Source organism: Cyprinodon tularosa, unplaced genomic scaffold, assembly GCF_016077235.1.
Source record: "Cyprinodon tularosa strain WSP-4 unplaced genomic scaffold, ASM1607723v1 ctg124, whole genome shotgun sequence".
Taxonomy (NCBI): domain Eukaryota; kingdom Metazoa; phylum Chordata; class Actinopteri; order Cyprinodontiformes; family Cyprinodontidae; genus Cyprinodon; species Cyprinodon tularosa.
In genome coordinates, this window is record NW_024038048.1 from 3,890,424 (window position 1) to 3,917,365 (window position 26,942).

At 37.0% G+C, this 26,942-nt stretch overlaps 1 long non-coding RNA gene across 2 annotated transcripts in view; it reads left to right on the forward strand.

Annotated features, from left to right (window-relative positions):
• LOC119777510 overlaps positions 1 to 26,942 on the forward strand; it is a 74,794-nt gene that overhangs the window by 23,313 nt on the left and 24,539 nt on the right. Inside the window, exons 2-3 of one of the 2 annotated variants that reach the window (XR_005279924.1) lie at positions 589 to 685; positions 2,443 to 2,494. This is a non-coding gene — a long non-coding RNA (uncharacterized LOC119777510). Of the gene's footprint in view, positions 1 to 588; positions 686 to 2,442; positions 2,495 to 26,942 lie in introns of those variants that run through there. The other variant, XR_005279923.1, reaches the window with a different exon arrangement.

Genomic DNA, 26,942 nt, shown 5'->3' on the forward strand with positions numbered 1-26,942 from the left:
GGTCAATTGCTGCTAAATTACTAGCTTGGCTGGGAAAACAGCATGCAGATAATTAGTTCACTCTGCTCGTCCACACGATTGAGTTTTCTAAAAAGCCGTCTAAATGATGATTCAGGGCTCTGGTGCTGCAATTAGACCAGCATTAGTCCACATTTGTGCCTTTCTCTGTATGTGTAGCTGAAGGGTGAGTGAGCAAGTTGAGACAAAAACACAACTAGAACAAAAAATACAAATTTCAGGGCGTTTGAAAATATTCATACTGTAATGTCCTGATATCATTTTGATTGAAAATGATACATTTTCAGATACCTGTTCAGTGCAACATCTGTTTAGTTATTCAAAATTGAGGAGACACTATTCTGAAAAAGTTAAAATAACAATTTTGAATTTCCACGACATTCAGTTACCTGTTCTATGTGCCAGCACTCTCAAGCATTAGATTATTTTTTTCAGATACAGTAATAATTGCAGGACTACCAGGGTGTTCCATTTGAGAGACATATTGAAAATTGGAATGGTACCAAGACATATGTTTTTTATGCACATACATACTGTACATTTATTAAATGGTTCCTGGAATTTTTACAGGTCTTGTGGGAAACAGATCTTCAAGTTACCAGGCTCCTCTCCTGTGGAAGCAACTACCAGTTTTAGTGTGTGAGGCAGACTCCATGCCTATTTTAAGGTATGGTTAAAAACTTTCCTTTTTATTAAAGCTTATAGTTAAAAAAATTTAGGATGCTGGAGGACATAGGGACCACTTTTCATCATTCTGCCTTATTCTATTCACCCATTCTGCTGTATTTGTTAAGTTTTTATGGCTGCTTCTGTCTTCGTGTTTTAAGGGAATTCTTCCTCTCCACTGTCTGTGAGAGAGATTGCAGAAGAGACAATGGCAAAATGCAAGGAAATATCATTGCTGCCAGCTAATCCTGGATGACAAGTTATGCGTGTCACTGACTCAACACAATCAGCTGGTTTACCTTTATGGAAACTTTTAACAAATCTGACTGTTTTGTCTCTCTAAAGTACCTTGATATGACAAGTGTTGTTAATTTGCACTATATAAATAAACTGAATTCGAATTGGATTGGACAGCCTCTTTTAAAATAATATTTAGAAATTCAATTCACTGGCAAAGATATTATATGGATAATCACTTACAAAAAGGTGTTTTCAAATGTTAACTTCTGAAAAGGAGGATATTTCACTTAAAGCTAATGATAACGTGCCACTTAAGGTTAAAGTATTACATGAGACCAGTACAAACATTTTGATACAAAAATCAGGGTTAAATGAAAGTAATTTTTTTTTACTTGCTTAAAAGGGTTTATTATTAAATGGTGCCTTTAACTATATATAAAGTTGATACTATACAGTATTTTTGGATACACTGTATAAAGACTTTATATAGCCTTTTTTTCTTAAATAGAAAGGAATTACTTTCTTTAAATCCAAAAGTTTATATATCCTTAGATGACTGTTTATTTAGATCTGACATATATATATTTAAATCAATTTCAAAACTATCCACTGTTGGAAATGCAATATTGTTTTATTTTATTTATTTATTTATTTATTTTTATCTTGAATGCTTTAATTCCTTGTTTATCTGAGGTTGATAATGTTTTAATTGGAAAAAAGAGACAGAGAGATCTGGTGGACTCCGGCCAAGGTTTTAGAACAACAATGTTCCAAATTTGTTCTGCTATTGATTGGTGTTTCTTATTTCTGAAGGAGCTGATGTGAATCCCAGCATTGACAAGAATGGCTTAAATTTGAAGAGAGAAAAAAAAAAACATGAGGGTCATGGAGTCAGCGAGGATCAGTGTGCATGGCTCACCTCTTTCTGCTCACATGCTTTCTACTTTTTCTCAGGGGCTGAGAGTTGCCAATGGAGCTACTGTTCCCCAAACAGAACCTGTCTGTTAAATTGCATAAATTGATAAATTATATTTCTGAGTCAAACTATTACATCGATTAGATAGTTGAGCATTATAATACATATAAATCACTTTACTTTTATCCAGCCAGGCATGAGAATTTTAAAATTAAACGTTCGTGTAAAAGATGGTACTATATTTTTTGTTCTATATACGATTGCTGGTTCTATATTTTTGTCTCAGTGAATGCTGCAAGGCACTAGTCTTATGAGACTTCTTACTACTAAATTAACTTTGTTTTGCTGATAAGTGTAAAAATTAGTACCTTAAGGCTCGTTTACACTCAGAGACCAGGTCCTCTGCATGTGTGTCGCAGTGAACGCAGATGTGCCCCAGCACCTTCCGCAGACACTCTGGTACCCCTCTCCAAAATTGTAGATGACTGCAGACAGTGCCACAGACAGGAGGCCTCTGATTGGTCAAATCTACATACGCTCTGTACTATCTATATTTCCTGTTTGGTACCTTACCAGCTTGTTTTGTTTGTATGACTTTGTAGAAAACAACACATGAAGATGGACCAGCTAGAAGAGCGAGGTGCGCGAGAACGCTAGGACCCTTTTTCCACCTGGATCCCCGTCATGTTTTTGCCCTCATGTCCTTCCCTTGTCGCACAAACTTGCTCCTTAAGTTTTTCCACTTCCTCACTGCCTCAGCCGTATCTAGACCCACAGCTAGTTTGTGATTGTCCGTCTTGCATTGTGGCGTGGAATAACATAGCACAGACCACGCTTCAATAGTGGGCTTAAATCAAAAATATCTGCGACAAGCTCACTGCGACACACTGCTGCGGGAGGATAACCTGCCCTTTATAGTACTGTCTACATTTCCTGAACATTAATTTGATGAATTAACTCATGTTTTTTGAAGTCCTGCCTTTTTGTCAAACCATCTGTTGGCACCTTCCTCAAGTTAGAAACTGGTCACTGCATCTGATTTCTGCTACTGGCTTGGCTGAGGACGTGACCTCAGCAAGAGAGAACTCAACTCACCAGCTCTACCTTGAACAAAATTTGTTCATTTAGGGAAAGACAAACAATTTTTTTTTATTTTATAATAACAAAACATGAAAATAAATCATAGCTATCTTAATTAAAATAGTTAATGAAAAAATATTATATTAAAATCATAAAAAAAGACTACATCATCTTGTCAATTTTGTTTGACACTAGTTAAAAATGAAAAGCTATTGTGTAAAAACAAAAACATGTTAATTTGTAAGAGAAAATAGATAAAAGAAATAGAAAATGCATTAAAACTGGACAGAAAAGGAGTTTGGCTCATCTTTCGAATATGAAATAGTGATTTTGCATTAATTTTGTGACAACGGGTCACAGACATGAAAGTGCTTAGATCGGATATTTATTGATGTTCTCCATGAGAGCCACTGTGTGTGGGAGGAGGGAGCAGCCACACAGAATCTCTTAGTCAGCGGCTTAAACCGGTAGAGCTCAGGGCTGCTGGCCTCCTCAACAGTGATTATGTGCACCTGCTACAGGATTTTCCTAGCAACATCATGTCTTCAGGCTCCAAGCTCCAGTGCTCAATAATAACAGTACTGTAGAGACAATTAGGTTTTGAGTCATGAGGCCCACATGAACCCTTGTGACCTGGAATTATTTGGCATTGTTCTAGGTCTTCCCTCTGTGTTTTCTAAGCAACCTGAGACATTCCAAGGCGATGAGATTTTTTGACTATGGCCTAGTTATGGAGTTATATTTAATTTTAAACTTCTATTAGGTCACATTAGATGATAAAAATGTATGTCAAAAATAACTTGTCCATTGACATTTAGTTTAGCTACTGTTTACCACTGTTTAATTCTTACTGCTATGGTAGTAGGAATAACAAGTACAAACAACGTTAGTTAATTTCATTTTTTATAGAGTTTTTGAAAAACAAGGTATTAAACTCAAATCCCCCAAGAGCTGGGGTTCTGCATTTTTAGATGTGTCCCTTGCACATCTGAAGAACACAGTATTCAATGAGAATATTAATTCATGTGTTATTTGACTTTTCCCTTAATGTCTGTCACGCTGCAATCTATTGGCTAGAATAGCTTCGAGTATGATATAAAAGAGGATGTAAAGATGAAGAATCTGTGTGATTTTCAAAGTCAATGTTGACCTGTCTTTATTGATAGTAGTTGTAGTTATTTTAGTTCTGTTGATAGTCCTGTTACTTTCTTTAACACTCAAACTTGATTGCACATCTCTGAACGATCTATGCTGGGTTGTCTTCTCTAAGATAAAGCTTTTTAGCACAATATTCATAAGTTGCATTCCAGGCACAAATTAGATATGTACAGAGCTAGTGGCTCATAGAATCTTTACAGATATGTATTTTGTTTAGTTCAAATTGAAGATGACATTATTTTTACCACACCATTGAAGAAAATCCTAAAGTTTTTCAGACACTCCAGCAAATTACTTAGAACCTTCACCAGCACGTTCCAAAGTAAACCTCCCATCAATGATGAACCTAATTGCAATTAAGTGTCACCGAATACCTGTAACTATATTCAAAATGACTTGGATAACAGTCTTGGATCCATTTGCAGTAATAAAACTTTGAACTCAGTGCTAACCCTGACACTTTGAATTGAAAAAGCTTCCTGGATGGGAAGCAAAATGTCTTCAAACTTGAAAACTAAGTCCAGTGGATTGTTTTTTAACTTTTTTGGAATGACCTGGATGCATGAGAATCTTCCCCAGCAGACACCATTTCAAAAAATGGTTCGTCATCTAAGTTTTTTTTGCAGATAAATGATTATGAACTGCACTGGAACCATGAGGTGTTGACAGTACAAACCAATGGTGGAGAGTACAGTCAACTGTGATGCTACAATGAAGCCAAATTTGAACAGTAGTTATTCACCGTCCTTAAAAATTCCCTGTCTTCCTCATTGGGGCTCTTTTTATCTTTTTAATGAGTGCTTTCAGGTTAGGTTGATTCAAGGTTGGGCTGTTAATAGGAAGGCCTCTCAGTGTTCTAAGAGATGGTGTTGATCACACTAAGGCTTAAGAAGTCAGTCACACAACTCATCAAGACACTGATCTTTTCATGGAAGAAATCTTACTCTGTAGCCTATAAATATCCTGTATTCAGCCTAATCTGCCTAGCTCCTCATTGTTAATTTAGTTTGATACCTAACAAGTAGTTTCTACACAAAGAAGAGCAAGAAAAGACAATAACCACCTTGACAAGGGCTGTTTATGAAGCTGAGCTTTATGCACCCCTGATGTTTTTACCAAATAAAGGCTACGGTAGGTTTTATTTTTTTTTCTGTTGGTGATGTCTTGTCAGCAACAAAACAATAATTCAAACAATGACAACTTGCAGATTCAGCTATACCTTACAGGTAAAACACTGGCGAAATTCCCTGATGAATAATTTGGTAAAAAAAATAACAGCTAACAATTTAGTGCCAAATCGAAATATGTGAACAAAGGCATCAGGGAATTAGATTTTTTCTCAAACAGTGCTGTAACCAAACTAAAACAAAACATTAAAAAAGGAATGTGTTCAACAGGAAAATGTTCAAAAAGGTGATTGTTACCTTGATTTTAAACAGATCTAAAAGCAGCTCTCATTTTACTTTTGGTGCTGTCGAATAATATACAATAAATGCTGAAATCTAGAGAGATGCCAAGGTCTCTGATAATATGCTTAAAATAAATAAAAAAATATATATATATGCGCATATCTATGGAAGCTATTACACTTTTATTGTAATTTTGTGTACGCAGCGTGTATACATGACCTATGCTTTGGAGAAGTGGAATTTCATCTCCCTGTGGGGGAAGGAGCCTGAGCTTGTGTTTGAGGTGGAGCAATACCAGCTAGAAATAGATGCAGGGTGCTTGAGGATGCTTGCGACTTTGCCCAACTGGTCCATATTGTTTGGTGGACCTGAAGAATGCCTTTGACCATGTACCTTGTGGTACCCTGTAGGGGGTGCTCCAGGAGTACGGAGTTGGGGTGCCTTTTAACATGGGGCCTAAATTCAGAGCAGGAATTTTTGTCCACAATGCCGGCAATAAGTCAGACCTGTTACTGGTGCATGAACTAAATCTTAACAACTAAGACCTGTTCCTGCTGCAAATTGTGAATATCATTTATTCACAATTTGCAGGGGTCACAAAAAAACAACAAACAGCAAAACAGAAAAGCTTTAAGCCTCAGGGTCTCCAAGGCCAAAACAACAGACAACCCCCTTTACTTATAAAACAAAACACTTTCTAACACAGAAATGAAAAGAACATACAATACCTGGACTCCCTGGCTAACCACGAAACAAGGAGAAAACAGTTAAACAAAAAGGGCTGAGAACCGCTACCAGCTTCTACTGTGAACAGAAAAACAAAACTTTAGTTAGCCAATTGCTGAACATGAACACACAGTAACACTCAGCTCACAGACAAGATCACTTCAGATCAAGGCCCAGTGAGTAAGAGAAAAAAGGGACCTGACATCTCATGGTTGAAGCTCTTTATGAGGTGGCTGATGAGCTTCAACACATTGCACCTGTAACAGCCAGGTAGACCTGAAACACAAAGAGAGAGCTCTCTCATGAGGAGAGCTCCTAGAGGTCAGTGACCGTAACAGCATGTATCACCTGGTCTGTCCATAAATTTTATGGTTAGGATTTCTAGGCACAGTCAAAGGGCCTGAGGCGAACTGGTTTGGGGACCAGTAGATTTCATTCCTGTTTTTTGCAGATTATGTGGCTCTGCTGGCTCTTTGTTGCCAAGACCTACAGCATGAACTGGGGTGGCTCCTGCAAGTCTGAGCCCATGGCTCTCAACTTGTATAAGGTGATTTGTTCCCTTCGGGAGGTAGGAGAGTTTCTGCCTCAAGTGGAGAGTTTAAGTATCTTGAGTGAGTGAGGATGGAGAATGGAGCAGGAGATTGATAGAGGGATTAGTGCGTCTGCTGCTATATTTTGGATGCTGCACCGGTTTGTGGATGCTGTTGTGGTGAAGACAGACCTGAGCGAAAAGGCAAAGTCTATGTTCTATCCTCACCTAGGATCAAGAAATCTGGATCATGACCAAAGAAATAGAAATGTAGATACAAGGTGCTGAAATGAGCTTTCTCCACAGGGTGCCCGGTCACTCCCTCAGATACAGGTTGAAGAGGCTTGTAGTCAATAAGGGTCCAGCTGAGGTTGCTCAGACATCTTTATTGGCATTCCCCCTGGAAACTGCCCTCGGGAGACGTACTAGGCACGCCCCACTGGGACAATGCCCAGGGAATGACCCAGGACACCTTAGAGGGACCCTCTCTGTGCCTTAAGCTTCTCTCAGCAGAGTCCTAGATAAAGTTGAAGATGATGAGTATGAGTATGAGGAAGTTAGGCTTTCTTCCTGTTTATGTATAATCCACCGAAAGGGACATCATTGCTGTTATGAGTAATATGATCACAGTATGACAAGATGGTGGATTCCAGATCCATACCAATTTATTTATGGTGTCTATATACATTTGAAGCTTTCTTGCATAGTTCAGTTTATTACCTAGACAAAGCTATGGGCTCAGCTTTTAATGTGACTAGCAATGTCCTCACTTTCACTCTTTTTGACATGACAACCGACTAAGAGCTTATCCGCTTAACTGCCAAAGTCCACTTACACTGAGCCTAGTTCTGCTGGAGGTTTTTTGCTGTTAAAGGGTAGTTTTTCTTCTCCACTGTCACTCCATGCATACTTGGTGAGAGGGATTGCTGTAGAGTCGACACAATTCAGGCAAATGTTTACTGTTGCCACATGCTCATCCAGGAGGACCAAATCCTGCCAAGTCAATGAAAAAATGCAATTAGATACATTTTTTCAATACCTTTTTGTGTGTATGTTTTGATTGATTCTGTAAAGTTTCCTAAGATGACAGGTTTCAAATTGCATTATTGAAAAAACTGAACTCAATTAAATTGAATTAATATAAGGAGAGTATTTGGTCACAGGGGAAGTCATGGATGTTTTAAGCCAAACAAAGACATCAACAAGAATTACAATAACTGAAAAAGTGTTAAAATGTGAAGATAGTCTTAAACTATGGTGCCAGAAATTATTTAAGAGCTTTGGCATGATGAGTAAATTTATTGACTTAAAGATGTCTCCCTGCGGAAGGGAAATAAATAGTTACCTGGTAATTAAATTGTTTTAATTACATTGTATTTTTCCCCTCATATTTCCTTTGGATTTTACATAAACCAAAAAGCTAATGTTATCATTCGATTCTTAATAAAAGCATGGCTGAAGCAATACTTACGGGCTTCATACGCAAACCTGTTATCTACAATTATCTGTATTATACAAACCCCCAGATAAACAAAAAGTAATACAGGGAATGTGTACACAAGGATTTCCTCTCGCATGTGAGGAGATAGAGATGTAAACACAATTATCTACCATATACCCAGCACACTACTGGCAAACTACACAGCCTCCAATTCTGAACTGATCATTAACCATGCTGCACACACAAGCCATCAGATTAAGCAAACACACCGGCATACAGAAATGGCTTGCTTTCTTATTCGAAAGGAACAAACGCATTGACTGTGGGGATTCATGCATGTTTTTAGAACTGCAAAAAAAAAAAAAGAAAAAAGAAAAGGAATGGAAAAAAAAAACACAAAAAAATATACACATACCTAACATTACTTTTGTAATTCTGCTAATTTACCTGTTTGTGACATCTGCATCATGCAGGCCTTCTGTACCTCCCAGAAGGGTCAACAAAGGGGATTTGTCCTCCAACATAATGACCTTTGTCAAGGTTTGTAGAAGAGACCCACATGGTTGACCTTTATTTGTCACATTATCACCAGTTCTACATTATTTAAGGGGATTTTATGTGATAAATCACAATATAATAGGTCATAACTCTAAGAAAGGAAAAAAATATATATTTTTATAACATTTTCCACATTAATTGCATAAATCAATTACATCTCAGATTGCTATAAAGCATTTATATACTTTACATCTTACTTTATTTGTGTTTTTAGAACAGATAAGTCATAATCTTATCATTAATTGTTTTTGTTGATTTATTTCTGCTGCTGCCCTCTAGGCTGTGTCTCTTTTGTAAAATAGGTATGTAAAGCTGTTAAATAAGCCATTTAAATTCCTTGTAAACTTCAACTTTAGGTCTTAGAAGGTACATAACAACTAGGTAAATAGATTGTTTATGAACGAAAGCACTGCTCATTAACCCCTAAACTTGACCCAAATAGTCAAATACTTTGGTTTCTACATCATGCTGTTGGAATGATAAGTATCTTTATAGGGACAGGAAAATACAGCGCAATCCTGAAACAAAAAAACCTGTTACTGACAGCTCTCTTAGATATATTCAGTACATTATTTTTTTTCTACTGTTTCTGTAAATATAATTAAATAGCAAAGAAATCTGCTGTATTCCCCTTTGGTTGAATAGGATTTTGTTTCTATGCACACAAATACATGCCTGATACCTAAAATTATACAAAAGGTAAAATGTAGTTGAAAAAAAACAACATGAAAAAGTGAGACAGTTTTGCCATTATGCTGTCATTTGTACAAACAGCGAGAATATGTTTATATTGGAAGCTTTCTGAACATTTAGTGGTGAACACATCCAAAATAAGATTTTCCTCCAATCTAAAGGAAATGGCTTATCTCTTTCTCACCATTCAAATGTGGAGCAGATCATTGAAAAATCTCTTTTCTATAAGGGATTGGCTTTCAGTTAATCCATCTATTGTTATTCATTAGGCCTGTCTAGAACTGCAGCTTCATCTGTGACCTTTGACTCCTCTGTCGAAATAGATTAGCTCATCGAACCTGATTAGGACATCATCTGCCCCACCTTGGGGTCAAGTTCATTATGCATAATTCCAATTATGGATTTACCTTGCATGATAGGATTTGTGTAACAAAAAATAAGTCACCAAACATAGGATTAAAAATCTAAATTATTCAAAATCTCACAAAATAACGGATCTGATGAGTCTTGAAATACAGCGCTGAAGAGGTGTGGATTAATTTCCAAAACAGTTATTAAATCCCCTGAGAGTATTGAAGGGGTATTGAATGTCATTTGGAAATATTTCCTGAACAGCAACAAAATAATTGAACCATTCTTGTAAATGTTTCTTATTAACTCTCTCCACTACTTTAAATTCCAGTTGTGAAAGCCCTTTAATCTTTCTGGTAGATGTTAGAGGTGGCTATAACTCAAGGATGAGCAGTATGGGTTAAAAGAGGGTAAAAAGATGGGAGTTCAGCTCACATATATTAATAGTAAAGTGAAATACACATATGATGCTCAGAGAAGGGTATTTCTTTTCCCTGAATCCAGTGGATAGAAATGGAATTTATAATAAGGCTATATTTAGAGCTTGATAACATGACTGCAATGAGTAATGAAATAGCGAAGGTAGGAATTCATTACCTGCCACATTATGATTTATTTAAACTGCATTGAATTTTTCTCTTACCATGTCCTCCCTGGCATATGGCCTTTCTGTCCTCTTCAGTGCATAAGGTCAAGGAAACGTATGGGTTAACGAATGAAGCTTTTCAGCAAAATCAAGAATCTTTAAGCTGCTGTTGCACTATTTTCTGCTATTGCAAAATACTGTATGTTTTTACTAATACAAGTCAAACAGTAAGGAACTGTAACACGTCTTGCCACACCTTTAAAGCGTGATACTAGCCTGTGATTAGAGGCTAATAAGAACTGGATGGGGCGAAATCTGAATCTCATTGTATAATTTGATTAATTAGTTCAAATAAAAAGGTTTAATACTTAAAGAAATCCTTTTGTAAGCATTGAACTTGTGTATTTGTCAACATGCACTAAGATTGGGGTAAAAATAAGATATTTACTGAGTTCCCCCAACATATTTCAATTATTTGCTGACACAATCAGATACTGGATCGGGGGCTTTCCTGTTAGGGTCACTCTGGAAATTCAACATGTGCAGATCAGTAAATCTTTATCAGAAAGGTGAGAGTGTCAGCGCACAGCAGTACAGTAGAAGTTGAACTACTATCAAGTTTCTTAATTGTAATAGCTCTGCATATAGGCAATATACAGTTGCAGTCATACAAAATGGCCCTTCCCATTCAAACGGCAGCCGAATGGCAGCCCACCTCCCTGCAACTCTACACAAAATCACCTTCAACTTCCGCTGGAGTGACACCCTCCTTCTCCTAGGTGTGCATATTTTTTTTACTCTGACTCCACCCTTTCACTAAATTACAGTGTCTAAAGAGGAGAAGGTGCTTCTCTTTAGATCTTAATGTCCAAAAATCATGACAGAAAGAATATTTTAGTACAAAGATTAATGTTTGAAAAGGAATTGTAGAGGACCAGCCAAGGACCTATCGAGGAAAGTGTGAAAATTTTGAATGGCTACTACCGTAATTATAATGTCAAACGTTGCAACAGGCATAACCATGAAATGTTCAATAACTCTGTGGAAACATACTTTAGCTGGTGAGCAAATTGTGTGTCCTGAATTTAATAATACACGCATTAATAATACACAAAAAGGACCTTATACCTAGACCAAATTCACCCATTTGCACAAAAAAATGCAGACCCACTTAAAAGCAGAAGTAAAAATAGCAGGAAGGTATAGGAGATAAACAATGTGTGAACGTTGACTGATAAACTTTGTTTGCCAGTTACCTCAAAGGCTTTTTGGATGTCCATGCCACAAGAAATGTGAGAAAAAAGGAAGCTGTAATCGTGATATGTGGCATGTAGACAATGTAATTGTGCTTTTAAAACAAAGTACCAACAAACCAGCTCTGACACCTAGGGCATGGTGTGTCTTTGTGGTCTCTAGAGATGTAAAAGAAAGTAGTATATTTTCAGAGCTGAATGTATTATTGCTCCCAAAATCCTGTTCTGGTCAAAGTTCTGCAGTTACTTGAATGACCTTGAATGTGGAAATGTCTCTTTTGTTTTAAATCATTTTCACAGATCTATGTTAGATATGTATAGACATGAACATCTACTTAGCCGGTACTCTCTTGAACAGGCTGGTGAGGCGTGAAGAGGATAATCATAGAAAAATAGATCCATCTGGCTGAAATATTAACGGATAAATCTGAAAATACTATATATTTTTATATCTTGTTTGTCTAATGATTAACTTAAATATGAAATTTTCAAAGTGTTAGTATCAAGATTTGTTTTTTAATACATACCAGAAATCAACGGAAGACATGGGGACATTCAATCCTTTGAAAACAAAACAACTTTTCGTGATGATTTCATCTAATGATGTGGCAAAATAACTTCTCTGCATCTATCTGTCAAGAAAAACACCCATTTTAGAACTTTTTTCTCAACAAAAAACTGTATAAAAGCATTCCCCAAAAGTTGAATTTCTCATGGTTTTGTCGCCTTTGAAATATATAACAAGTATTTTCCCAAAGATAATAAAATAGCATTTGTCAATCTACATCTTAACAATTAAACAATGTTTTTGTTGTATACTTTATCCAGTACAGTTTGCTAATTCATCAGTATATTCATTTACTTTGTGTTTTAAAGAATGCCCATATGCAGATCCATTATCTTAAAAACATTATTTCAAAGTTATCCGGTTTTATCAACCAACTTTGTTCTTTTGCATTTCTGCTATACTCTGTCACTGCTATAAGTCATTGGGATGCACACTTTGCAAGGTAAACACTGTTCTAAAGGATCCTAAATGAGGTAATCCAGCTGTGGCCTCTCCTCCTCCTGCCCAAGGCAGGATTTTGAATGCAAGAACTGTTAAACTCCCTCTTTTATGTTAATCGGCAAAATGAGAACCACATGTCTGGCAGAAAGTGCCACGGAGAGCAATGACAGAATGCTCTTTCACATGGTGGATGTTATAGGACCTGACAAGGCAGCTAGCAGTCTGGCTTAAAGGCAAGAGGCATAGAATCTTGGCACTAGATTGTCAAATAAGCTGAGGTTCGATACAGTAATTCCATTAGGTTCACACTTGGCAATTTTAATTAACTGGGGCATAAGACATACGGTAGGCCAGCTTCACCCTGATGGTCATTTACTCACATTTTCTTCAACTGAAATCTTCACAGTGCATCTCAATTCTAACCCAAACCTTGATTCCATGTGTTAAGGCTTTGGTCACTTCAATACTTTAAATGTGGTCTCTCATTTCTGCTGACATTTTAAGTGCAACTTTCAGCCCTTAAGTTTAGCCTAAATTTGATTTATTGGATGGAACCGAAAAAAGTAGTGCTGGCCCACACTACTGTTGGTTGATATGAATTCACTATAGATGCTCCAATCTCACTGTGGTTCAAATCAAAAACATATATAAGCTTAATTCTCAAAATCTGCTTTTTTGTCTGTGTGTATAGTGTCTGTGATTTTATTTAAGCCATATGGTGTTTTTGCAATAATCTAAACAAAAGCATTCTGAGCAAAGAGAATATTAGAACAATGACCCGTGACCTTGTGCAATGCATCAAACTTTGTTTCAGGCATTTGTTTTCAAACTATAAATAGTTTTTTTCACACTTGCCATGACATTCACAGGGTAAGACACATTGAAATGACTGCTAAAGCTTCTTGTGCAGTATGTACATTTTTCTCTGTACTGATGAAGTATAGAATAGACATATCACCGGTATGAAATTGTATGAAATTCAAAGTGCTAATTTTTTGAATGAGGTTCCTTTTTTTCTGTAATGTTTGGCCACATATCAAAATGCAGGAAGATTAAAATATGAGATAACTCATCAAAAAATAATCAAACATGCAAAAATCTGCCTCTGCACCATTTTGCAGAATAATGTGATTTTATTGAACGTTAATAAGTGCAGAGATCTTTATCTTTAGATGTTATATTCTATTATATATTATATTGTAAGAATTTAAGAAAATACAGTGTTACAACTTCATAGTTGCTTTTTAATGCAGTGAATTAGACTAAACTCAAATAGTTTTGCTATGTTCACACTGCAAGCAGCAGGAGCAGCAAAAACGCGTGTCCTCCTTAATTTTTTTATGCTTGTACAGGTTTAGTTCTGACACCTGTCACAATTGCAGTTAAATTTGCTGTGATCAGGGGATAAAAAGTAGTTTTAATGTTTTCAAGTGAGAAAGTCCACCTGAAAACTTCGTCTGTGCTGTCAGTTCATCAAGATTACAATCCTGCCTTCAAATATAATTTTGATGTCGGAGCCGCTCAGTCCCCCGTACGACGGTGGTGTGCTCCGTTCAACAGCAGCCTCTGGCCCGGTCGCCTCTTCGCTGTGTGTATGTGTGCAGCCTGTGTATAGCGGATTTTTGCTGCAACTGTTCTTGGTGGCTAGAAGTAGATGTTAGCATTTTTTGCATACGTAATCCAAACTGCAGGTGCCAGGATAATAAAAGCAAACATGTTTTGCCAGCAGATTTCAGCATTTTAAGTTAATTTAGATGTTAATAAACTGTTTCAGTGGCGTGATCATAGCAATGTGCATCTGCAGGGCTGTGTCTGTCTCCCTGCCAGCCCTCAGATAAGCTTCTCTTATTGGTTGATGTGGCACTTTGAGCAGCAACAGTTCAATTTTCCAACTCCTGCAGCTGCTGCTTAATATAAACAAGGCCTGTCATTAAATGACTAAGACTGGAGTATATATGTGGGTATATTGGGGTTTGTTCTAGCACAATTATGTTTATATGTTATGCATAAATAAACTTTGGGAAAAAAAGACTAAGATTGGTATTAGGCAGGAAAAAAAAAACTGACATCATTTCTGACCTCACAAAAAAAAATTTTCTTTTTTTTTATTTCATAGCAGATTTTCATTCCTAAGCAATTAAAATCCTTTATAGAACCGCTGTGCCTAATCCCAGTCGGAGTAATTGGAGGTTTTTGTGTTACAATAATTTGTCAATCTTACTCTGACTTTAGGATTCCCAATAGCAGCTTTCACTTATAACAGCAACCCTGACTTGGACTTTTCTTCATTTGCCCACCTTATGTTGTTTGTCAAAGTTTTTTCTTCTGGTCAAAGAATTGATTTGCTGTCTGCCTGTCTCTTATGGCACAGCCTCCTTAAAGCAACAATAAGCTCCCAGATGTGTTAGTCTAATTAAATCTATAGTGTGGTTTGCTTCTTTGACAGCCCATTCTTTGACTTATCAATCTCACTCATGAAGCAGGCTTGTATTCACTCTGTGTAATTGAAAGATTTCTCTGGAGGTTCTCCAGAATTTAATGTGTCTGGTATTTGCAGCTACGGGTTATTTGCCTATTTCTTTTGCACTTCTATTACATTAGCCTTGTTGTTGTGATTCATAGCAGCAATAGATCTTTTAAAAGACCCAACAACCAGCTATCACAGGTATTGTTCCACTGAATGCTTTGCAAATTCAGTTTAGCCTTACAGACTAAACATACAAACTTCCTATTAGTTATATACTCTAAAATGTTTACAAAGTTGCTCCTAAAAACATTTTTTACCAAGAATAGGGGGTGAATGTTTAATTAGATACAGTGGGGTTTAAAGCTTCACAATGAACTTGTTGTTTCTAAGCAGGTCTAATTATTCTTTTCTTGTATTATTATCTGACTATATAGACTACTTCCTGCAAGAACTACAATACTGAGTCCTTAACCTTTCCTAAACCAAAACTAACTGTAAGTGCAGCAAGCAGACAGCAGGGACGAGAGAAAGCTAATTGGGAAAGGGGCTGTTAACATGAGGATGTAGTCAGTTGATGGGAGTGTACATGTGTAACCCATTTTATAGAGCCACACCATGGGAAAAAGTTTCCGTACTCTTGGCTCCAATACTGATAATTTCAGTATGAAATAATAACAAAACTGCAGCACTTGCTAACATCATGTAGTCATGTTTCACCACTTACACATGCCTGCCTATTAATAATCCTAAAATGTCTATGACCAAAACTTTTTTTTTTTTCTTTTTTTTTTAGGACCATGCAGCTGTAAGTGGTCACCACTGCTGGTGAAAAAAAAAAGTTTGAAATGTATTTGCTCTCTATCACTTTTCCCCCGAATCTTATTCACCATATATGTCCTAGCCAAATTCTTTCGATAAAATGTGTGTAAAAGAAAGGCGTATGATAATAAATCACTGAATGTTGTTTAATGATATGATCTTTTTGATTATAACTTTAATTAAATCTTGCATATGTTTGCTTTCATCTCTTGCTGATAAATTTGCAGAATATGCTTTTTTTTGTGCTTGTTTTGTTTCAGACAGGTAGACACAATGATCAAACCAAAAACCTTATGGCAATTATTCCAGTCAGACACAGCACTTTTGTTTTATTTGTTATTTCAGGTAGTGCCATGACCACACACATTTTGACCACAGTTAGTCACTTTAGTCTGATTTATTTTCATTTTAAGGTTTTTGTTTTTTCTCTGTATGCTCTTATTTTATTGGAAAGAGAAGTAACGCCAAATATAATTTCTTTCTAGGTTGTTTTCCAGGTTCTTTATTGAAAAAAACATGGTTCATTCCTTTTTCAGACAGATTAGATGTTTATAACCAACTTTCTGATGAAAGTTAGTTAGTTGCTGTTTGAATTTAAACTGATAACTGTCTATTGGAAAACTAAACACAGGGGGACAGCACACAGAGCTCTTTTTTTTTCACAACTTGCACTAATTATATAGATGTTTAAAAAAACAAGATCACATAAACCTAAATTCCTACTACACTTATTATAGAAACCAATATAACAAATTATCTATTTTGCTTTGTCTCAAACTGAACTAGGTCTATATACTTCTGCAACACTGAGCTTTTAAGATTTTTACTGCCACTGTTCTGTGTGTGGTTTGGCTGCATGGTATTGGATTTCTGATAAATGATATATGATTATGTTAATTTAAAAAATAAACAGTATTGATTAGGTATCTTTCTTCTATGGGTTCATAACAAACATGGGGCCAATATAATTTAAAGTCTATGCAGCTTCTAGATATTAGACAGTAATTATTTCCATCTTAAATACATGGCTTAAATGAAAAGGTTGTTATCTGTCAGCATCTACCATCTTAGAGAAAAGACAAAGCCATACACTCTAAATGACTTTTCTGGAAAATATTACTGAAATTGAAAGTGTAAGCCTATAAAAAGTATTATAAAAAATTCACTGCAGTCAAACCACAATGGATATTGATCAGCTTATAAACATATTTTATTTTATGACCTAGCAACACTTAACTGACAATTTCTTTGAAAAAATACCGTTTTACATGACTAGGAGATAGCAGCGATGAAAGATGAGAAACCATAAAATAAAGAAAAACTAAAAGTTGCAAAACGTAAAAAAAGATAGGGAACATGAGTAAATTTTCACATATGTACACAAATAGTGAATTGCGTAATGGAGTAATGGAATGGAGATGTGAGAAGGGGGACAGTTTGATCACATTTCAGCTGACAGACTCCAGAGGAGAAGAAACTGTTGTAGTTGAGCGAGATCCTGGTCTTTATGGAATAGAGTCTTTTGCCAAAGGGAAGGAACAGTCTTGTGTCCAGGATGAGTGTGGACAGCTGCAACCCTGGCTAAAGTCTCCTGAGCTTGGACATGTATATTTCCTGGAGAAATAGTAGGCTGCTGCCAATCACCTTTCCTGCTGAGTAGATGAAGCTCTGCAGCTTGGTTTTGTTTATGACTGAAGTTGCAGCAAATTAGACTGTAAAAGATGATGTGAGAATGGACTCAATGGCAGTGCAGAAGTTCACCGTCATTTTCATTGGTGGGGAAAGATTTTCTGCTGCAGTGAGAAGAACATCCTATGTTTAATGCTTTTGATGAATGAAATTATGTTCTTCTCCAACTTGATCTCATGCACGACTATGGCGGCAGGAAGTGGAAGGACACAATGGAGTTCACAGGGGTGTCTGAGAGGGTGGCGGGTGAAGTGGAAGCTGGGTCACTTCTTCATTGTGATCTTCACTGTCTCAGTAGGCCCACTCGGTTCGATTAGAGATGAGGGTTCTTTTATCTGCAAACATCAGAAGTTGAATGAAGCATAGTATGACTCAAGGTAACCTTTTGACAAATACAAAAAGAATGAGACCTTTTTGACATCTGACAAAGTACAGTGAATGGGATGATATGGCCAGAAGTGGACAATCCAGGTCAAGAGAGTTAAAGGACTGCATAGAGAGGACTTCCAACAATTTGCATTTCCAGCTCAATAACAGACTAGTGGATAAATATCAGGTTTAGTTAACAGGATGAAGGAAACCTAGGAAGGGTCATTACTTTTGTAGACCTGAATCATCCACCTTTAATATTCAAAGAAACGTTTTTACTGAAAAATGTCTATGAAATAGTCTTTTTATTTGACCCTTTATGACTAAACATAGTTTGATGAGTAGACTGACACCTCAGTAGTTCAGCACCAATGTATCTACTGTAGCCTATATTCCTGAATGTACTTCGGATGGGAAGTTCCCGCACTGTTCAGCGGATGTGACATCAAGCGCGTCCATATTTAATGCATCCGACCTTGCAAACAATGGAAGTGTTACATTCAAGATGGATTTTGTGGATACTAAGATGTGATCAACACCCAGCTCAGCTCAGACACAAATGGCAATTCCAGGTAATGTGAAAAAAGCAAAAAATAACCTTGTTCAGTAGGAGTGCAAACTATGACAATAAGCTCAGGCCAAAACACGTCAGTTTAAAATCAGGGGTAAGAGTAGACAAATTAAACTGAAACTTAAAAATATTAGCCTAAACTCCTGTTTAATCATGCAAATATTATTTACACATGTTAAATGCTTAAACTGAATAATGAAGCTGGAAGTCTGCTCAGCATTTACCCTTACTCAGGTCCTCTTCATTCACACTTTGAAATCCCCTTTTATTGAAAAGCCCCTGCACCGCAGGTGTCTCTCTGCCTGCCTCCCCTCACTGCTGCCTGGTTTAGTCAGAGATATTGTCCAGGCTCCTTAAGTATTTTGTCTCATTGCCACTGTCCCACAATACCCTCATACCAACAACTGTGTTTTGAAGGTTTAACTGTACAGGCATCTCTATGCCAGTAGCGATTAAGACCATGCAATAGAAATTAGACACACACACATAAACACATAGCAAGAAGTGCATGCACAGGAAAACACACAGGCTACACACATACACACAAAGAAAAGTATGCTCTTAGTGCCAAGTGAATCGTTGGATTTGCATCTCATTTGACCTGTGTGTGTGTATTAGTTTTAGTGTGTGATTTTTTTTTTTTTTTCTTTAATAGCTCCCTGAATACCTTGGTCCCACACAAAAGCTTTCCCTCATTTATTCCAGAAAGGCCTGAACCCTTGCAACAGGGAACAGATTTAGATGTGCAGTGACAGCTTAATAAACGGAATGTTTTCAGTGCCTTGGTCTGCAGGGGTGGCAGGGGTGTCTGGGAGGTTCAGGGATCTGCTGTGGATGCATCAATAGAAGGTGGATCTTGCTTTGGTGATGGTAAGGCCTACACAAAGCCCACAGTGGCTGACCTACAAAATGGTGGTCAAGATGGGGCTTTATGTTTGTGGGCTGGCAGGGAGGAGAGGTCTGATTAGCAGGTTAGAGAAAGTTCAGTGGTTCTGTAAGGCTCTGGAAGACCTGCCGACTAGGATTTGAATAGGCCTGGTGGCATGTAAACACTGTGAATAGGGATCTGAGGCAAAAGGATTGGAGCAAAAGCACAAGGTGGGAGGGGTAGCACTTGTCTGAGTTCAGGGAACCCTCGCAGGAGTTGCGTAGAGGGCACTGGCCCTGGCTATGAGGCTTATTCAGGCAGATGCTCTGCAAAAATGGGGCACCATGGCGAGGTGTTAAACCAATCCCACTTCACAGCTAACCTTCCATTATTCATCATCAAAGGAGGCCCATGATCACAAGAGCCTTAGCACAAACTGGTCCAAGAAATGAACATGCTCCATATAAAAATCAAGACCATTCTATGATTTCTTTTATTCAGACTGAGCATCTTAACTGAACTAAAATAATTACTTATTTTCCCTATAACTTATGAGGTAAAGAGCAGACAAGTAATGTCAAAACTTTTTCCAATAGTTATTCAGCATTTAATAAGATTCAGTTGTATTGACTGTAACTGTAAATTAAAATAATTCTCCTGATAAAAAAAAAAAGGAAGCAGAGATAGGTGAAGGACAACAGACCTTAAGGGCCATAGTTTAGGACGCCACAGTCTATTCAATGTAATCAATCCTTAATTCAATTTAGTACAGTTTTTTATCTAACGCCAATTAAAAACAGATTCCATCTCAAAGCCCTTTACAGAGACAATTTAATCAGAGCATACAGTCGGATTGGTTAAAAGATTTTCATCAAAGGATAAACAGCAGATTGCATTGAGTCAATGACTTCACAGCATTCCCTCACACCAAGTATGCATGCAATGACAGTGGAGAGGAAAAGCTCTCTATAAACAGGGAGCCACCTCCAGCAGAACCAGGTGTGAGTGGCCCTCTGCTGAGGCTGAAATAGGGGTTCAAGTAGACAGATGCAGACAAACAAAAGGATTGCAGATGCACTCATCCATAAATACTTTCTATGTTAGGAATGGGAATGATAAACTAGCACCATAGGTTGCTCCGTCTGTCAAAGAAACAGATAAATAATTTAAGTCTGCACTGTTTTTTATTTTAAAAAGAATGAGAGCACACATAGTTGTCACAGTCAAATTTCAGCCCATTCTATGTCTAGGAGGAAAAATGGTCTAGGATTAGAAAACAAGCCCAGTTTATGGTCTAAAATGGAAGTTGTTGACTGCATCAGCCTAGTTGATGCCTTCATCAAGGTTGGTGTCACAGCAAAAATGTGTTGTGAATAGGTGTTATATGAATAAACTGAATTGAAATTCAATTGAAATTTAAAAATTAAGAAACATGGCCCTCATGTCCTCAAGCAGCCTAAGCCTATAGCATCATAACTATAGAGATAATTTAGAATAAACATAGCCACTCTAACTAAAAGCTTTATCTAAAAAGAAATTTTTAAGCCTGGTCTTAAAAGTAGAAAAGTTGGCTGCCTCGCAGACTAAAATGCAGTTGGTTCTAGAGGAATGGATCCAGTCAACTAAATTTCTGCCTCCCAATCTACTTTTAAAAATTCTAGGAACTCCTAGTAAACTTGAAAATTGAGAGTGAAGTGCTCTGTTAGGAAAATAAGAAAAAAAAATCAAATCTCTTATATGAAATGAAGCTTCGTTTTTTAGGGCTTTATATGTGAGAAGGAGGATTTTAAATTCAATTCGTTAAAAGAAAGCCTATGAAGGGAAGTTAACATGAGATAAATATGCTCTCTTTTTATTTTCATCAGAACTCTGGCTGAATGAAAAATCAAAAACAAATAAAAAAAGTCATCCAGGTTTCTGTGTCATCAACATGCATTTAGTTTCTGTAACAGGTTATTTTCTTAAGGCTTTATAGACAAAAACAGCTAAGCATCATCAGTACTATATCAGGTCTGGTCATATCACAAATGAAGAGAATCCTTTGTATGTTAAACACGATACAAAGACAGCAAGGTAGAAAAGAGAGCGTCATATTTCTTATCAAATATGATTAAAACACACTATATATTGTCAAGAAGCAATAAGATTTTCTATAATGTTCAGGTTCTAGAGTGTGTGTATGTGATTCTTTTGTTTTTTGAATTGTTTGTTACCTTTGTGGGTGTTTCCTTTTTAGAAGCCATCTTGGAACCTTGCTAAGGAGGAGGCCCGCCTCAAACCCAGCTCTCTTATAGAGGGAGCCATGATGGCTGAACTTTGATTGGCTGTGGGTAAATTGAGAAGGCGGGGATAACAGTATATAGGTGGACTGATTGCTGTAGTAAGAGTCTGATGGGAAAGCTGCCATTTTGTGTTCAGTATAACCATGCTCTGATGGAAGAGCCTTAATAAATGACCTTTTGTTTTTGCTCCAACCAACTTTGCTGGATTTTTCCTTCCACACCACACCTCTCAGCGCAACAATATACTTATTTTCTTTTTGCTGTTCTTGATAATTTGCTATCATTACTTACCTTATTCCACTTAACTGGGAAATAGTCATTCTCATTTTCTTTCATTTCAGAAAGCCACTATCTAAATAGTAGGCTTGCAACCTTTCTAATCGTTTCATTGGATTTTTCAGGCATTCATCCTCTTTTCTTGATCTTTTAACTGCTCAATGAGTTCAGCCTTAGTTCTTCCAAGTCAAAGTGAATTAGGGAAGCTGGAATGGGGGAAAGCTCAATGCCTTCTGCTCTAGTGTCCAGTAATTATGCTAATGTGGATTCATATGCAGAGCCCATAGCCGCAGAGTGGACCACTCCCCATTCAAGCGCTTAACTCTAATCTAATACCCCATTATAGTTAAAATGCGGTACGTCTAACCCTAAATGCAAACTGTCTGCCCTTTTGTGTAAAGAGTGGCCAACAGTTCCAAACTTCCCTTTCCAGTATTAGACTGACAAGAACCCAAAAGAAACAGACAATTCTGTTTTATTAACCATACTCATTTTGTGACTATGGATGAAATATACTAAAAGTGATCTGAATTTAAAACAGAGGCTTTTGATTGGAGTAAAATCAAAGCAATTAGTGTTTAAAAGCTTCTCAATAGCATTAGGAAGGTGCTGTATTACCCCGCCCCCCCCCAACCCCCCCCCCCACGAAAAAAAAAAACAAAACATGTACAGGCTGATATAGCCAAATGCCTTTACAAACAACAGAAAGTAACAGAAAGAGGCCTAAATAGAGACCTTTGTAAGTGAATTTTTTTCATTTTTCTTTCTTGTATTTTAGATGTCACTGGTAGAAAATACTCATTTTATTGCAAGCTTCTTTTTGTAGGACATCTGTCATATAAAAAGCAGATCAAATATTCTTTTAAGCTCCTTTCTTTTTTATTTTGACTCCTTACTTTATAACTTCTTAAACATTAAATACTGCCATAAACGAGCAGCAGTGTTTTCTACAAAGCCTAACTTTTATGACAGTGAGTTACAGTTCACATCAAGACAGAGAAGATATTAAGCCCCGTTCTCAGTAACACTGTGTCTGTCAGCTTGGTTTCACCAAGAGATGTGGAGAAGGCCATAGGAGGGCAACAACCCAGCAGCAGGACCGCTACCTCTGCCCTTGTGCAAGGAGGGACAGGAGGAGCACTGCCAGAGCCAGGCAAAAGGATCTGCAGCAGCCGACAAATGTATGTGTGTCTTCACTAACAGCAAATGACTCCACAAGGATGGTATGAGGGCCTGACGTTCACAGATGGGAATTATGCTCACAGCCCAACGACATGCAGGATGCCAGAGAACACCAGGATTAGCAAATTCCCCACTTATATAGATAGAGTCTAGAGAGTCTGGAGACACCTTGGAAAACGATCTGCTGCCTGCATGCCAGTATATATATATATATAAAATGCTTCGAGCTATACCACATCAACAGGACTACGCAAACTCAATAAGGTTCTGGAAAACCACCCTTGAGGCCAGTGGCAAGACACTTAAACATGTCTCCATCAAATGTGCATATACCAAGGAGATGCGCTGTCCCCACTGCTGTTCTGTTCTGAACCCCCTCAGCCAAATAATCAACAAGACTGACTATGGATACTGATTCAGGAACAGGGCCACCATCAGTCACCTCCTCTACATGGATGACATCAAACTGTACGGTAAGAATGAGTAAGACATCAACTCACTGATCCATACCACTTTGATCTACAGTACAGACATTGGGATGTCATTCGGAAGTGTGGTTGGATGGTAACTAACAGAGGGAAGGTAGTCCACACAGAGGGGGTCTCACTGAAATTGAGGATAGTTACAAGTACCTCAGAATTCCACAAGCAAATGGCAACATCAAAGAGGTGTCAAGGTAAGCAGTTATGGCTAAATACCTCCAAGTGATTAATGAAACCTTTTTCAATAATTGTTGGGGTTATCCCATGTGGAATGCTTTCTTGTGATTGGCTTATTCAAAGAAAGCTTTGTGATTGGTGGCAAACCTTCTCCGCTTAAAACAATGCATTTCTGTACTGAGGCACGTCAGGGAAATCTCAAAAATCCACACACAAATGCAGTGAAGTTTAAAGACTACTGGTACTTTGTAATTTAATTTATAATTTTTTATGGACCAGAAATACTATTGTGAATCTTGTTATGTGCATGTGTGGCTCTTGAAAATTGAGATATACCTCCATATAAAACATGCATGTTTGATGAAGTTTTAATATGAAAACCAAAACATAACATGAATTACTATCTTTAGTACAGCGTTTTCATTGTGTCTGTAAAATTTTGACCTAACTGCCAGTGTTTTTAGAATTAGGATGAGTAACATCTCACCATGTGAGGGACACATATTAGTGGGTCTGTCTGGAGCTGCTTTCCCATAATAAACTTGAATGCTACCCAACACTATGACAACATTACTCGAAAGATTTTTCTATAGTGGAGAAGCTAGTGAAAGCCATTATTAAATTCCAACAGCATTCTCAAATTGCACCAGACTTGCCTCATTAAATTAAAATGGGGAGGGTCTTTGTTTGCTGCAACAACAGGAGACCCTGCTAATTGCCTTTTTTTTGTATGTGGAGCCCTAGAATAAAAATAAATAAATCTTTTTCTTTATACGGTAAGGGTACCACAAGACCCTGTTTTTCTCATCACTAAATGTTTCTCTTTTTTGGGGGGGGGGGGGGGGGGGGGGGGTTGCGGCAAGAAAAAAATAAGTATGTGTTCTTTGTTTGGTTTTATAAACAGATTTAAGTGCTGAAAATGTCATGTTTTTAAATGTTGCTTCCTAAATGAAATAAAGAAAGAGAACAGAAAACTCTTCCTTCCACATTCAAAGAGGGTAAGAGATAATCCTTGCTGTTATACCAGCAGAATCTTTAAGTCTGATCACGCTGGTTTAAGCTTTGTCCCAGCATAGGCTTTGTTTGTTTTAGACAAACTGGAGTTCACCATGGTTAAGATGAACCCTCTAGCCCACATTACTTGGCTTGGAGATGGTTCTTGTGTATGTGTGTTTGTGGAAGTGCATGTGTGTGTGGAAACAGGATTTATCTATCATGTTGTACAAAAGGCTTTGGTAACTGGCAATCTGGATGACCACAGTGGGAAACTAAACCTTGCAATATTAAGTCTCCAGCTTTCTCTCTTTCACTACACACTCACAGACACAGACACACACATGGAAAACTGCAAAAGATGCCAGAAAATCCTATTTGCTGTGTGCTTTGACATGGTATCCTAGACCAGCGCAAATGCAATCATAAAACACTAAGCCAAACCTCTATTGTGTTGTTATACACATAAAATCCTGAGCATATGCATGTATATCAAGTGAAGGTTAAAAGTAAGAACATGGTATTAAATCTTTTTTTTTTTTTTTTTTTTTGCATGAGAATTGAAATAAATGTGTAATAATAGATATTTTTTTTATAATACTAAAGATTAATATATTACATCATGTCAATAAAAATCTGTACACCCTTGAAAAATAAATAGAAATGTTTTTCTTTTTCCTTAGGTAATAAAATAATAAAAGTGAGTTCCTACTCTTACTTGAGGTGACAAATATCTGCTCACTCTTTGTTAGGCCACACACACTACCTTTGTGCTATGCTATGATTACCTGTCTGCATAGATGATTCTTCACTAGCCTCAGCATGCCAAATGCTAGAAGTATCTGACACTGCAACAGAATTGGCCCTGTCTTTTAAGTTCCTCTAGTTATATTTATTTAACCATTTAGAGTGCAAATAGACTTTGAATTGGTTATCATACCTTATGTTTAAGTTGGCTTGGAGATAATTTAATATAGACATCTGAAAACAAACAATGAAGGCAAGGTAAAGTATAAGTTTGACCTAAACATGGTAAATTGATTGATTTTATTTAGTGATTTGTCATTCTGATCAAGCAAACCACTTCTCACTATTTACCTTACTGCTCTCTCGAATGCTCACAAATTCTTGGTATTAAATTTTGGGGTAAGTATCTTGCCTTAGGGTACATCAGCATATGACAAGACGCTGGGATCAAACCTACATCTTTTTTTTTGAAGGATGGCTACTCTTCCCATTCATGCTATTATCAGGTTTCCTAAGATAAGACTTGGTTTTATGAAATTCTTATACATAGAATAACTCGAGGGCTGCATGGTGGTGCAATTTTTAGCACTGTTGCCTTGCAGCAATAGGTTCCAGGTTTGATTCCTGGCCCATGGTCTTTCTCCATGGAGATGGCATATCCTCCTCGTGCACGTGTGGGTTCACTCGGGGTACTCCAACCACCTCCCACAGTCCAAAAAACATGACTTTTAGGGTAATTGGGATCTCTAAACGGCTTTGGTTGTGTGTCTTTGTGTATCTCGGTGTTGCACTGTGACAGACTAGCGACTTAAACAGAGATGTCTGGATGGAACTAAGTTGATGTTGGGTGGAGTTAAACCTGAATTTGGATATTCCAACACCTGTTCCAAAACTAGGATTAATATTAAAATAATATTAGTATTATTATTTAATTTAAGTATATTCACATTCAAGTATATGTAATCAAGATAAAATATCAATAAAAGCAGTGGTCCAAGGACACCTCTGGAAGTCTGAGAATATCTCTGTTGTGAAAACAAAGATTCATAATTAACATAAACAAAATGGATGGAATTTTTATATAAAAAAAATAGGAACTGAGCTCTTCCTTGAATACCACTGCATTTCCACCGTATTGTCTTAAAATGTATGTTAAACCTTTATTGACCCAGAATTTGACCTTTTTGAATTAATAAAAATGTCACACTAACAAAAAGAAGGGAGAATTTTGAGTTTAGTAGTAAACTCAAGTCAAACACATTTAGTTGCATTTAAGGCATTACGATTTGCATGAATGTAACTTTTAGTAATAGAACATGCAAGGAAACAAGATAGTAAAATTTACACAGTATACTACAAAAATAAAATATTACACCTATGACCACTT